Here is a 15,062-nt window from a genome sequence, read left to right on the forward strand (position 1 = left end):
CCTCACTACTGTGACCCAGATCCAAGCACGGGCAAAGCAAGAGATTCCTGCCTCAGCACAGGCAAAGAGATCCCTACAATTCCCCTCTGATCAGCCACTCGATTCCCCCTCAGTCTGTGGGCTGGAAGCTCAGGAGGCAGCCACTGCCCCAGAGGCCGTGCTCAGAACTTGCGACTGAGACCTAGCTTCTCTTTCACCGCAGACACAGACTTTTCCCACTGACCTTCTAAGTTGTCTTCGGCGTTTGTGGGTTGAGAAGTCTGGAAACCGCCACAGCTGCCCACGATTCAGTCCTCTGAGGCCTGCTCCAGGGTCGCTGCGGCCTGTGCGCCCATGCTGAACTGCGCTCCTCTCCCAGCCCAGCACAATATACCTTTCTGATCAGCCATCCAGGTTGTCTTGGGGTGGAAGTTTGTTTCACTTTGTCTTTTTGTGGGTTCTGCTGCTTTAGAATTTGTTTAGAGCCATTTTTTTACAGGGATTTGGAGGGGTTTGGGGGAGAGCTCAAGCAAGTCACTGCTTTCCCTCAGCCATCTTGGCCCTGCCCCCAAAAGGTCTTCTATTCAAGTATGGGTTGATATAGACATTCTCTAATGTCCCAATCGACTTGGAAAGTCTATGACCTGCCAAAGCAGCGGACTTCAGAGTTCAGTCAACATACCACCTTCTGTGTGAAACCTTCTCTGACTATTCCAGCTTATGTTCTCCCTTCCCTAAACTGCAGAATTCTAAACTTTAAATAGTGTCTTTCTTTTCTGTGTACTTCTTGTATTACAACTAGACTGTAAACTGCTTGAGTCAAAGCCCATGTATCATACAGTCCAAAGTCCTAGCATAGTGCTATGTATACAATTTGAATCCAATACATATACACTGAATCAAATTTGTTGAATGAAATGAATTCCCATAAGCAGAAGTCTTTAAGAAGAAGCTGCATGACAACTTTTTGGGATGATGTAGAGGGGATTCCCTCTGAAGACTGTCCAATTCCAAGATCCTATTTTCCTAATCAGGGTATCATCTCCCAGATGTTAGGCACTTGTATCTTCTTCCATTGTTTCTCCCACTGAATGGGCGCTGCCTCATAACTGAGACCTGTTAAAGACCTTAGCTTGAAAAGGCCAAGGTCCCCCACTGCATCCTGGCCATCTCCAGATGTCCTGATCCATATCTGGCCACGGGACCCAGATGGCTTTGGAGGAAAAAGTGAGGCTGGTGACTCTGCACCGCCCTCCCTCACTTAAATCCAATTCACTTGCATGTCATGGCATCACTTCCCTGATGTCATGGTCATCTTCCAGAAGGAAAGAAAAACATCAGCAAGCAAGAAGTTTCTCCCATGGTGCCTAGTATATTTGGCAGTATTTGAACTGGGTTAGAGCAGTACGAGTAAGAAATAGCCTAGCTCAAATGAAAGGGCTATAGGCATGTGGCATAAGAGAAAGAACGCTGAATCTAGAATCAGAAGACTTGGGTTCAATCCAAGTTTTGTTTGCTAGTAATGTGACCACAGATAAGTCACTTTTTTTCTCTGGGTTCATTTCCTCCTTTCTAAAATGGGAGAACTGAACTAGACTGTCAATAAGGTCTCTAGTTTTAAAAACAATTTATGAACAAAACTTGGATACCCCAAGTATATTTATTATATGAAGTAAAATTTGGTGAAGCCCAGTATTACAAAGGTGTTTTTAAATGGCACTCTGAGGATCTGTTGAACCACGCCTCCCCCCCCCTTTTTTTAACACACCTGAAGATCCTATTGGCCTCCACCCACATCCCCATTTTTGAAGAATTTCCTCTGAAGTATAAGATCACCAAATTGAAAAACAATTTCAGGATACAGCTTAAAAGTTTAAAAAACAATGTATGCATGTATGCATGTATGTGACCAAAAGCCTTTTCCCCAGTAGATAATGGTTAAAAGACATGAACAAGCAGTTCTCAAAAGAAGGATTAATAAAAATATTAACAATCACATGAAAGAATGTTCTAAATCACTTATAAGAGGAAGGCAAATCTAAACAACTCTGAGGTTTCAACTCACACCCAGCAACTGGCAAAAGTAACAAAAGATGGGAATGGTCAATACTTCCCACAATTTTTTGTGGGATTGTGGGAAGATGTATACTAGACTACATTGCTGGTGGAGATGTGAACTGGCATAATCACTTTGGAAATGATGCAAATACTCAGAATGTGGAACCATGCAAATGAAGGGACTAAAGTGTCCCTCTAAGCTAGAGAGTCCATTGGTAGGCTTATACCCAAGGAGGTCTTTGATAAGAAAAGTTTTCATATACTCCAAAATATTGATAACAATTTTCTGTGATAACAAAGAATGAGAATCAAAATAGATGGCCACTGACTGGTGAATGGCTTAACAAATTGTGTTGCACGAATGTAATGTGATTACGGTGCGATAAGAAATGAAGAATATGATGAATGCTGAAGAAATAGTGTATAAGAACTGATGAAGGAAGTAAGCAGAATAAAGAATATAAAATACATGATGCCTACAACAATATGAACAGAAAGAACTACAAAAAAGTGAATACTGCAAAATTATAAAAAACAAGCATGGCTCAAAAGAAGAGATATGAGAAAATACCGTTACCCCACCTTTCTGCAGAGGTGGGAAGGCTATATTTTCAGACTTTTTTGATGTAATGATCATTTATGCTGATTTTTCCCATTATTTGTCTTAAAAATACTATTTGTTATATGAGATAGCTCTCTAAGAGAGGGAGGGACAAGAGATACTAGGGAAAATTATGGTGATATAACAAAAGACATCAGTAAAATCTCATTTAAAAGAAAACAGACAAAAAAGGTGGACTCATATATACCATGCTTATTAGTTTTCATGAGTCCCTAAAAGCATTCCTTTTCATACTCACTGAATGTCAGGGCTGAAAACAGACATTAAGAGATTACCTAGTCTAATTCTCTTATTTTATAAGAAAGGAAACTGAGGCAACGAGAAATTAAGTGACTAGTCTGAGACCTCAGTTAATTAGCAGCACATCTGGAACTTGATTTTACATCTCCTAACTCCCAACCTAATGCTTCTTTCATTATGTTATACTGTAGCTAATACACAAAGTATAATATTTTTCAAAGCCTAACTAAAATGCCACCTCCTCTAGGAAGCCTTCTTTGATCCTTCATTGATAATATCCCTTCCAAATCTTATGCTGTGCTGTGTAACTCCAATGTACTTTTTTTTGTTATTAAGTTGTTTTATTAACATCTCATCAAATTTTAAAGTAATATAATCACTGTGGTGAGGTATTTCCTAAAACAGGCACTTCCTTTGAAAATTCACATTAGTAATGGGCCTAATTCACAAAGCAAATTGGAATTTCTTTTTATATAAATAGGATTTATGAGATTTCAATTACGAATGTGACAAGTATATTTATTATATGAAGTAAAATTTGGTGAAGCCCAGTATTACAAAGGTGTTTTTAAATGGCACTCTGAGGATCTGTTGAACCACGCCTCCCCCCCCTTTTTTTAACACACCTGAAGATCCTATTGGCCTCCACCCACATCCCCATTTTTGAAGAATTTCCTCTGAAGTATAAGATCACCAAATTGAAAAACAATTTCAGGATACAGCTTAAAAGTTTAAAAAACAATGTGGCCAAAATGAGAAAAATTTTAAAATATAAAATATGACAATGTGTCATCAAGAAAAAAAATACGCTTTGAAGCACAATACTCATATGTTCCACAAAAATAATTCTAACCAAAACAAAACATTTAAAAATTTTCCCAAAATTAAAATGGGCTATTTATTTTTTTTTCTACTGACAGAAATGGAAATCCTTATGTATTACATATTTGCCTTTATTAAATGGGCTTGTAATTAAAATATTATCAACTACTCAGTATAGAAAATAAAAAATAAAATTCTATTTAAAACCTCCAAATAAGTACCAAAGAGAAAGAGATGTACCAAACTGTTCCATTAATGATATGATTTAAGAAAGCAAAAATAGTCCAAATATTATTACATTAACATGTGACATTTTTCTGTTTTATTATAAATCTTAATCTTTAATTGTGGGACAAAAGCCTAAAAGATAAATTAGGAACAGTTTTGAAGAATATCACTTGTGCATTTCAGGTGCATTACAGCAGTTCTATTTTCAGAGAAGCTATTGGGAATTCAGATACAAATGTCAAATAATGGAATTTGGTCAAGCAACTCTAAACACCAGTTTTACTTAACATGCACTACATGCACATGGTGCAGGTAAGGGGAAAAGATTGTATGAATTCATGCATTCAAGGTGAGACAGATTGTTACTACTGTCAAACGTGCACTGGACCAGATAGGATGTTGTTACAAGTCCTGTATACTTACTGTTTTTTCATCAAAGTAAGATCAGAAGCATCTTCCTCCAAAAATCTTCTTCATTTGGTTTCCCTAGCTTTCTTCGCATTCTGTTTTTCTTTTGCCTTTTCTACTAGTGGCATTAACTGCTGGTGTTCTGCTAAAGTTTTTAATAGCTCCATGATGAAAGGCAGATAATTATGCTTCCTTCTAATATTTTCAATCTTGTATCTTTTTAATTTCTGAATTTCTTCTTCAATTAGCATCTGGTGTTTGGCGACTTCTGACTGAATGGTACTTCACATATTACTACTCTGATCTGTATCCATGGGTTCCTCTGCAAGCTGTCTTTGCAATTCAGCTATTTTCTGTTCATATATCATTTTTCTGTCAGACACAAGGCCATCAGGTTAAATCGTATTTCACCTTCACTGTATTTTTGTATTCTTTTCTCTGTAACTGGTCTTACTGCATTAATTCAGTCTTCTTGATTACATGCACCTAAATCAATTGGTCCTTCTCTTAATCCATCTAATTCATATAGCCTTCCATTGACAGGAACATAACTAACAAAACGAAAAGCATCTTCTTCTTTTGCCGATGTTTTCACATCAAATTCAAACATTTGTTGTCTGGCAAAACTGTTGTGGACTTGTCGAATCACTTCTGAGTTGCTTAATGCCAAACTTTTCATGGCAACGTCAAAACTTCACGAAAATTCTTTAAACTCTCAAAGTGTTTCCCCTAGAAGGACATCTTGATGAGTACAATCCAATAATACACTGACTATTGCTTGAGTTGCACAAGCATTATTTATTACCTGCTTTGCAAAAAATATTGTGTCAAGTCTGGAATCCTGAACCACAGAGCCTCCTAGTTCTTCTCCTCGCTGCCACTTGAAAAGAAAAATTAACCCATGAACTGGCTTTAATTTCTCCAAGTTCTCTGGCTCCAAACTCCATATTTCTTCTACTTGTGCTCCTCGACAACCGAATCCTTTAGTGAGTTCAGTGAAGACCCAGGTGTCGCTCTCCATGAGGCACCACTCCCCGGCGCTGGCCGCCAGGGCCCCACCCGCTCTTCTCCTCTCCTGTCTCACCGCCTCTCAACTCCCGGCTGCCGCTTGCAGCCGCCGCTGCCACCCAACACGACCCCCAACACCAGTGGCAGACCCCGAGCACAGCAAATCCGCCGCGGCTGTCCTCCTTCCAATGTACTTTAATGTGGTATTATATATTTATAGTTATCTGTGCTTCTGTTTTAGGCTAATACATTCTTCTTTCTATATGCTCACATGGCCATTATCATATAACCTCACGGCCCATCTAGTCTTGTCCATGCCTGAACTGTGATTTCATGAAGACATCCAGAAACGGGGAACAGGCTATTTTCTGTCGCAGTTGATTCCACTTTTGGCCAACTCTAAATCTTAGAAAAACATTTCTTTCTATCAAGCCCATATACACCATTATCAATTTTATTGATATTATCATAATATCATATATTGCTAATGATGTATTATCAATGCTCAATTGTATTTCTATTCTTAAAATACATACATTTTTCTAAGCCAGAAAGGACTCTAGTGGTCCAGGAGTCATTTTGTCATTTTGGTTTGGGAAGAAGAGAAGTTTAGAGAGAGAAATCTCTCTCTAACTTCTACCTACTGATCTGAGTTCTGCCCTCTGGGACCTAAATCTAAATCCTGATTTCACATGACAATCTGTCAAATATTTAGATATAGTCAACATGTTCTCACCCTTACTCCTTATCCCTGAGCTTTCTGTTCTCTAAATTACACATCTCCAGTTCTTCCAACTGATCCTCATATACATACTGGTCATCCTCCTCTGCATGTGCTCCCACAATGTCACTGGTTCTTCCTAAAATGTGCTACCCCAAAGTGAACATAATATTGCACATATGATATGATCAGGATGTAACATAACAGTACTATTACTCTTACTTCCTTAGTCCTGGGTATACAGTTTGTGTGTGTGTGTGTCTCTCTTTTTTTAAGGCAACTGGGGTTAAGTGACTTGCCCAGGGTCACACAGCTAGTAAGTGTCAAGTGTTTGGTCTGAGGCCGGATTTGAACTCAGGTCCTCCTGACTTCAGGGCCGGTGCTCTATCCACTGGGCCACCTAGCTGACCCAAGTTTGTCTCTCTTAACATAGCTCAAGATCACATTAGATTGTTGGCTGTTATATCATACTAGTGACTAACTGAGTTTTCAGTCCACTAAAACTGCTGATCTTTGGTTGGTCAAGGAGTTCCCAGAGAATCTAGATCAGTCTCTTTAGACAAGAATTCGTTTCCTCATTGTAAGTCTTCCTTTGTGCACCTTCAGAATTTCATTTTTATCCCTCATAGGTCAGCTTCCTCTATAGAATTTTAGTCAATCGGACTTTATCTATTATTTTTCTATGAAATCTGCTCTCCTATAATTTTTTTTTGTTTTTTTTTTGGCAATTGGGGTTAAGTGGCCTCCTGGGGTCACATAGCTAGTGCTAAGTGTTTGGGCTGAGGCTGGATTTGAATTCAGGTCCTCCTGACTTCAGGGCCGGTGCTCTTTCCACTGCACCACCTAGCTGCCCCTCTCCTATAATTTAGGTGCTGGTTAGACTACTCTTGGCTTTTCTTTCTTCTACAAAAAATTCTCAGATGGAGTGATCACTTTTACCAAAAGTTTCTATCACTTCTACCTTTGTAATGAATTCATCTGTGTGATTCTTCCTCATCTCTGCAAATATTTACCCTTACCTTCTATACAACATAGTCATTTCCTGAGAAGCTTCATTTATATATACCTTATAAAATCTTGTCCCCCAATTTTGGTCTAAACTAGTCAAGTCCTATTTGTGAAGGCAGTCAACCTATTCATGAAGGCAAATGCCATGGGGACCAAGAGAATGCATTAAGAGCCTGCCTAATTTGGCTCTGAAATAAACACTTTCTTAATAAATAACTTCTCATTATGTATGCCACTCCATGAAGCTAAATAACAGTTAAGAAGAATTTAGGTTTCACTTAGGTGGATCTTCAGCTTTAACTAATTGGCTCAAGACTCTGTAGGAGTGGTTAGATTCTTACTCTACTCTACCTGCTGGTTGACAATAGGAGAGAAACACTTTATAACCAATATAATAAATCAGGTGTGTAGGGAAAAGGCAATTTTCAGCTGTGGCCCAAGAAAAAATTAAATAAATGACATTGTCTACTAGCAAAAGAAAATCTCTGCACTAAAATAACCAAGAAATGAAACAACCTGACTTTCTAGTTCCTGGAACATAGAAGAGTGGGGAAAGAAAAGCAACAAGGGGAAAATATTTGGCTTAGAACAGACAACTATAACTATGTCATTTCCCTTAACTATCCTTCCCCCATACCCTTGCTGTTTGAAAATACAAGATTTTTCCAAAGTCACATGTTGATTCCATCCTAAATCTACTATACATTCAATGTAAGTTTCACTAAGAAAGACAGATCAACTCTGACGTTAGTGTTCATGCTGTTGGAACTAACAAGTTCCTACAGTTTGATAAATGCTGCTTTGCTGAATCAGTATTCCCACTGGCAGTTCAGGAGGTCATATTTAAAAATAAAAGGGGGACTGTGCTTCTGAGAAAGAAATTCTCAGTTCTTGTGCTCAGCGAGCTTTTTCCTTCCCCCTACCCCCAAACAAAGAGGTCAACTTAAATATCAAAGTTGCTCAATTTTATTTCTATTTTTTAAATACATACATTTTTCCAAGCCAGGAAGGACTCTGGGGGTCCAGGAATCATTTTGTCATTTCGGTTTGGGATGAAGAGCAATGTAGTTTAGACAACACACACACACACACACACACACACACACACACACACACCCCCTTCCAAACTATTTGTCTATACAAGGCCACTTAGTGCAAGGTTTATTGGTTCCATATGAGGCCTGAGATATACTGTAGGGTTATGATACAAACCGTCTGTTATAACGACAGAATGAGGATTAATACAATCCTACAATATATGTTACTAAAAAGATCAACACTTTTGTGATGGGATTATAGTGAGATAGAATACAGAGAAAACTAGCCTGAAGCAAGTGAAAAATAAAAAATTAAAAATGCAATGTATCAAAGACAACTCTGGAGTTTAGCTTCTAGAGCCAAATTTTTGTTGAACTAGTTACCAATGTTTCAACTTACCTCTAGAGTCTAAAGTTTCACAGTATAAAAATAACTAGATTAAGAGCTTTTGAAAACAAAAACAAATTCTTCACTTGGAAGCAAATAACCCCTTTCAAATGTGTGTAAAAAGCTCCTAACAGAATATTAAATAAGAATAACAATACCGTTTCTAAAAATGAGTCATTTCAATTGATGCCTCACAGGAAGAGTCGAAACTCCAATCACAGTCTTCTGCTTGCAAGAATAACCTAAGCACTTTTCCATACCCATGCTATCAATCACGCTAGTTTTTAAAAATAAGATGGTTACATTTTAATATGAAGCCTGGACAATGTTGAAGTCTGCTATTCTGTAGACTAAGTAACTTAGAAAGCGATAGCTTTTTTCTTCCCTGGTCTAGTCATGTTAGTACTACCTTCTCTTAAACAGTCAAAGGACCTTAAAGCAGGAAGGAACATAAGATATTATCTAGTCAGTCCCCTGGTCTTCTATACACAGTGAATAATGTGTTCTGTAGGAAAATTTTGATGCTAGCGATATTTTTCTTTATGAATTATATTAGACACGAAATTAGGTAGTTGAAAGGAAACTGGATTTGGCATCGGAAGATTTGTGTCTAAGTCCTGGTTTGTGACCACAGGCAAGTCACTTAACCTCACTAGGTATTATTTTTTCATTAGTATAATGAGAACACTGGAATAACGACCTTTTTAAAGTTCTTTCTAGCTCTAACAATCTATCATATTTACATGGATGGATGTGTGTTTTCATCGTTCTCCACTAGGACCAACTGCAAGCTTTCCCTGTGAGATTTCTTCTTTATTATCTTTCTCTAAATCTTCTACAGAGGATTTACCTAATGCATCAGAGGACTTTTGTTTTTGTTTGTAAACTTTGTGAATACCAACACAGAACCTGTGTTGTCCATTTGTTTTTCCCTTGAAACATAATTTGCCCTTCTCTTTTTCCACTTATCTGTGTCCTTGATGATATTTAAGGTACTTTGGGAATACAGTATGTTGTAAGCTTATACTCACTACTTCTTTTTGTTGCTCTTTAGGTCATCTGCCATTTTGATTTATTTCAAATTTAACATCAGCAGAAACTAGAATGGAATTACATACAAATAAAAAATATCAATACATACATCTTTTTTTTTTTTTTTTGGTATGAAAACAGCCTTGATTTCTCTATTTTACTAAAGAATTTACTCAGCCATACTCAACCTAGGGTACTGCAGACCCCAGACTCCCATGCCCTTGTCAAACCAGAATTTATGGGTTCCATCAGCATATTTCAAAGTCAAAAGCTTTTCCAAACTAAATTAATTTGGAAAATGATAGCTTAGTCTAAATCCCATCATTTCAGATATAAAGAAATTGAGCGATATACTATGATTATTCCTAAGAATAATAGCTATGTTAGGAAAAAGAGGAATAGGTAAAATGAAACATTGGTAACAAGCTCAATAGCTCATGGCTCTATTTAAAAAACCAATCTCCTCACAACTAGCTATGGGATACTTGGGCAATTTACAAGTATTATTATTATCTTCATTTCCTAGATGGGGAAACAAAGGTTTAAAGAACTGAGCTGAATGTTGCTGCATAGCCAGCTTGCAGTAGACAGGAGAGTAGAATCCAGGTATCTTGTCTCTTACTCTGTCCTTTTACCAATATTTCCTCCTCAAGAGTTTGATATCATATATTAAGAAGAAAGGGGGTGGGGACGAGCAAGAACGCAGATCTTCTAACTCAAAGTTCGGAGATGTTTCCACTATACCATATGTTGCCCTGTCATGTTTAATTTTTGAAACTGAAGTTGTTTTTGAGCTGGATTTATCAATATTGAACCTGTCAAGCCTAATCCTTCTCAAATACGGTGGACCACTGCTCCAGAGTCTTAAACTGGCCAGAAAATAGCTAGAAACAATATTAAACTGATGCATCTTATTCCCCCAGAATCAGTTTCATCTGTGTATGATGCCAGGAAAAGAGAGCTCTCCAGGTGTGGTCTTAACTATTGCCAATCCCTGAGAGTTGCTGAATAGGGTCAGTAGACCATACTGCCAGAATGGAAAATTAGGGCAGAATTGGGCAAAGTTTCAGTTCAGGCTTATAAGTCACAACCCATACAGAAACACCCTTCCTAACATCATTAAGCGCTCTACAAAAATACAATTGATTAGGTAAAGCAACATTACAGGGAATAGTTAGGTAAAGACAAACAATAGGAACTCATAGGATTTTTGTGACACTATTCTCCCCTTGTTCTTCTTCTATACATTCAGGAGGCTGCTAGGTGGCACCATGGATAGAGCACTGGACTTGGAGTCAGGAAGAGGTGGGTTCAAATCCTGACTCATACAATTATTAGCTGTGTGACCCTGGGCAAGTCACTCGGTCTTTACAACTGAAAAACGAGGACAATAGCAATGATCACTCTTCCATCTCCTCTGCTAGCTTATCACCTACTTCTCTTGTTTATTATGGGTATTTTCCAAGATTCTGTCCTGGACCCTCTTCTCTTTCTACACTTTCTAGTGATGTCATCAGAATCACAGAATGTGAGAGTTAGAAGGGAGCTCTGTGCCTATCTAGTCCAACCCATATGTGAAACGCACTCCCACTGTGACATACCCAAGCATCAGCTCACATGGGTTTAATGATCATCTCTAAACAGATGATCCCCAGATCTGTGTATTCAGTCCCAGTCTCTCCCCAATCTTCAGTCCCACATCACCAATCTTGTATTGCCCATTTCAAACTGGCTATTCCAGAGACAACTTAACTTTACATGCCCCCAGCAGAATTCATTATTATCATTTACTATTTTGTTATTAATTATTATTATTTACCTAATCGATTCTCTTCCAAACACCCTATTTCTGTCAAAGGTGCTGCCATTCTCCCAGCGTCCCAGGGTTGTAAGTTCAGGGTCATCCTTGACCCATCGCTTTCCTGTCACTCCCATATATCTAAGCAGTTGTCAGATCTTGCCACTTCCGCCTCCACAACTTCTCTCATACTTATATAGTCACTATCTCAGGTCAGGCTCTCATTACCTCTCAGCTAGATTACGGCAATAGCCTGCACATTGATCTCCCTTTCTTAAATCTCTTCCTATTTCACATTGCTGCCAAAGTAATTTTCCTTAAGCATATATCTGAACACATTACTCTTTTAACCTTTACTGGTTTCCCTAATGTCTCTAGGATCAAATGTAAACATCTGTTTAGTTTTTTTTTAACTTTTTAAAAATTTTTATTTTTTATTGATTAATTTATTTTTAGTTTTCAACATTCACTTCCACCAGATTTTGAGTTCCAAATTTTCTCCCCATCTCTCCTCTCCTCCCACCCCAACTTGACATGAATTCTGAATGTCCCTTCCCCAATCTGCCCTCCCTTCTATCACCCCCCCATTTGCTTATCCCCTTCCCCTTCTATTTACCTATAGGGGAGGAAAGATTTCTATACCCCTTTGTCTGTACATCTTATTTCCCAATTGTATGTAAAAACAATTTTTAACATTTGCTTTTAAAACTTTGAGTTCCAAATTTTTTCCCTTCCTCTCTCCCCAACCACTCTCATTGAGAAGGCAAGCAATTTGAATTAGGTTACACATATGCAGTCATGCAAAACACTTCCATAATAGTCATGTTGTAGAAGACTAATTTCTTTCTTTTTTTTTTTTGACTAGGCAATGTGGTTAAGTGACGTGCCTAGGGTCACACAGCTAGCAAGTGTTATGTGTCTGAGGCCGGATTTGAACTCAGGTCCTCCTGAATCCAGGGCTGGTGCTCTACCCATTGTGCCACCTAGTTGCCCCAGACTAACTGTATTTTTCCCTCCACCCTATCCTGCCCCCCCCATTTATTCTACTTTCTCCTTTGACCCTGTCCCTCCTCAAAAGTGTTTGCTTCTGATTACCCTCTCCCCCAATCTGCCCTCCCTTCTATTATCCCTCCCCTCTCTTATTTCCTTCCCCCCATTTTCCTATAGAGTAAGATAGATTTCCATACCCAATTGAGTGTGAATGTTATTCCCTCCTTAAGCCAAATCCGATGAGAGTAAGATTCACTCATTTCTTATCACCTCCCCCCCATTTCTTGACTCTTTTATGTGAGATAATTTACCCCATTCTACCTCTCCCTTTCTCCTTCTCCCAGACAATCTTCTCTTGCCCCTTAATTTTATTTTTTAGATACCATCCCTTCATATTCAACTCACCCTATGCCCTCTGTCTCTCTCTCTCTCTCTATATATATTATATATATGTACACACACACACACATATATGTATGTATGTATACACACACACATACACACACCCCTTCCAACTACCCTAATATTGACAAAGGTCTCATGAGTTACAAATATCATTTTTCCATATAGGAATGTAAACAGCTGAACTTTAATAAGTCCCTTATGATTTCTCTTTCCTGTTTACCTTTTCATGCTTCTTTTGAGTCTTGTATTTGAAAGTCAAATTTTCTATTCAGTTCTGGTCTTTTCATCAAGAATGCTTGAAAGTCCTCTATTTCATTGAATGTTCATTCCCCCCCCCACCCCCAAAAGTTTATACTCAGTTTTGCTGGGTAGGTGAGTCTTGGATTTAATCCTAGCTCCTTTAACCTCTGGAATATTATATTCTATGCCCTGTAGTCCCTTAATGTAGAAGCTGCTAAATCTTGTGTTATCCTGATTGTGTTTCCACAATACTTGAGTTGTTTCTTTCTGGCTGCTTGCAATATTTTCTCCTTGACCTTGAACTCTGAAATTTGGCTATAATATTCTTAGGTTTCCTTTTGGCATCTCTTTTAGGAGGTGATGGCTGGATTTTTTCAATTTCTATTTTGCCCTCTGGTTCTACAATATCAGGGCAGTTTTCCTTGATCATTTCTTGAAAGACGATGTCTAGGCTCTTTTTTTGATCATGGCTTTCAGATAGTCCAATAATTTTTAAATTACCTCTCCTGGAATTATTTTCCAGGTCAGTTGTTTTTCCAATGAGATTTTTCACATTGTCTTCTATTTTTTCATTCTTTTGGTTTTGTTTTATAATTTCTTGATTTCTCATAGAGCTTCCATTTGCTCCATTCTAATTTTTAAGGAATTATTTTCTTTAGTGAGCTTTTGGACCTCATTTTCCTTTGGCCATTTCTGCTTTTTAAGGCATTCTTCTCCCATTGGCTTTTTGGACCTCTTTTGCCATTTGGGTTAGTCTATTTTTTAAGGTGTTCTTTTCTTTTCTTTCATTTCTTAAAACTTATTTTAATATCCATGTTTTTCATCTGTTGAGTAAAGTCAAAACAGTCTGGCCAGGTTTAAATTACAAATCAATACATCTGTTAAAACTAAATGAACATTGTGGCAATAAGTGGCCATCCTTGGAGAAAGTGAAACCCATATCAACAAAGCACATCAAAACAAGGTGTTACTTTCTTCAGTATTTTTTTGGTTCTTCTTTACCAAGCTGTTGATTCGATTTTCATGATTTCCTTGCATCACTCTCATTTCTCTTCCCAATTTTTCCTCTACTTCTCTTACTTGCTTTTCAAAATCCTTTTTGAGTTCTTCCACGGCCTGAAACCAATTCATATTTTTCTTGGAAGCTTTGGATGTAGGAGCTTTGGCTTTGTTGTCTTCTTCTGGTTGTATGTTTTGATCTTCTTTGTCACCAAAGTAAAATTCTATAGTCTGAGTTTTTTCCTCTATTTGTTCATGTTTCCAGCCAATTACTTGACTTTTTAACTATTGTCCCAAGCTTCAGGGGTTTTGTGCAACTGTTTTGAGAGGTAATTCTAGGGACCTGTAAATTTTCATTTCTTCCAAGGTGCTATGATCAAAGGAGAGGTGTTTACTCCTTTGCCTTGGAACTGTGAGGGGGATTCCCTCTCTACCATGCCACAAGCTCTGCCTCATCAGCACTTCTCCTCACCATAGGACTGCCACCCAGGACTGCGACCCAAATCCAAGCATGGGCAAAGCAAGAGAGTCTTGCCTCAGTGCCAGCAATCCACCTCTGATCAGCCACTCAATCCCCCCACTGTCTGTGGGCCAAGAGCTCCGGATGCAGCTGCTGCCCCGGGCTGCCCTAGGGGCCAGGACTGTACCACATTCCTCTCTCACCCAGGTCTGACAGACCTCTCCCACCGAACTTCTAAGTTGTCTTTGGCATTTGTGGGTTAAGAAGTCCAGAAATCACCACAGCTGCCCATGATTCACTCTCCTGAGGCCTGTTCCATCTTTGTCTGCATAGCCCATGCTGAACTGTGCTCCTCTCCTAGCCTGGCACAACAGACCTTTCCTATTAACCATCTAGGTTGTCTTGGGCTGATATTTGTTTCACTCTTTTTGTGGGTTCTGTTGCTCTAGAATTTGTTTACAGTCATTTTTTACAGGTATTTGGAGGGGTTTGGGGGAGAGCTCAAGCAAGTCACAGCTTTTATTCTGCCATCTTGGATCCGCCCCATCTGTTTAGTTTTTAAAGCCCTTCACCAATCGGCACCACCCTGTCTTTCCAGTCTCATTGTACTCTCTTTGAT

The 15,062-nt window shown here is 38.5% G+C and overlaps 1 protein-coding gene and 1 pseudogene across 2 annotated transcripts in view; both read right to left on the minus strand.

Annotated features, from left to right (window-relative positions):
- Positions 1-15,062, minus strand: part of UVRAG (UV radiation resistance associated) — a 463,865-nt gene that overhangs the window by 69,904 nt on the left and 378,899 nt on the right. The window lies entirely within an intron of this gene.
- LOC114032770 lies at positions 4,369-5,414 on the minus strand (annotated as a pseudogene).

This window comes from Vombatus ursinus, unplaced genomic scaffold (genome assembly GCF_900497805.2).
Source record: "Vombatus ursinus unplaced genomic scaffold, bare-nosed wombat genome assembly UNPS02005659.1, whole genome shotgun sequence".
NCBI classification, from domain to species: domain Eukaryota; kingdom Metazoa; phylum Chordata; class Mammalia; order Diprotodontia; family Vombatidae; genus Vombatus; species Vombatus ursinus.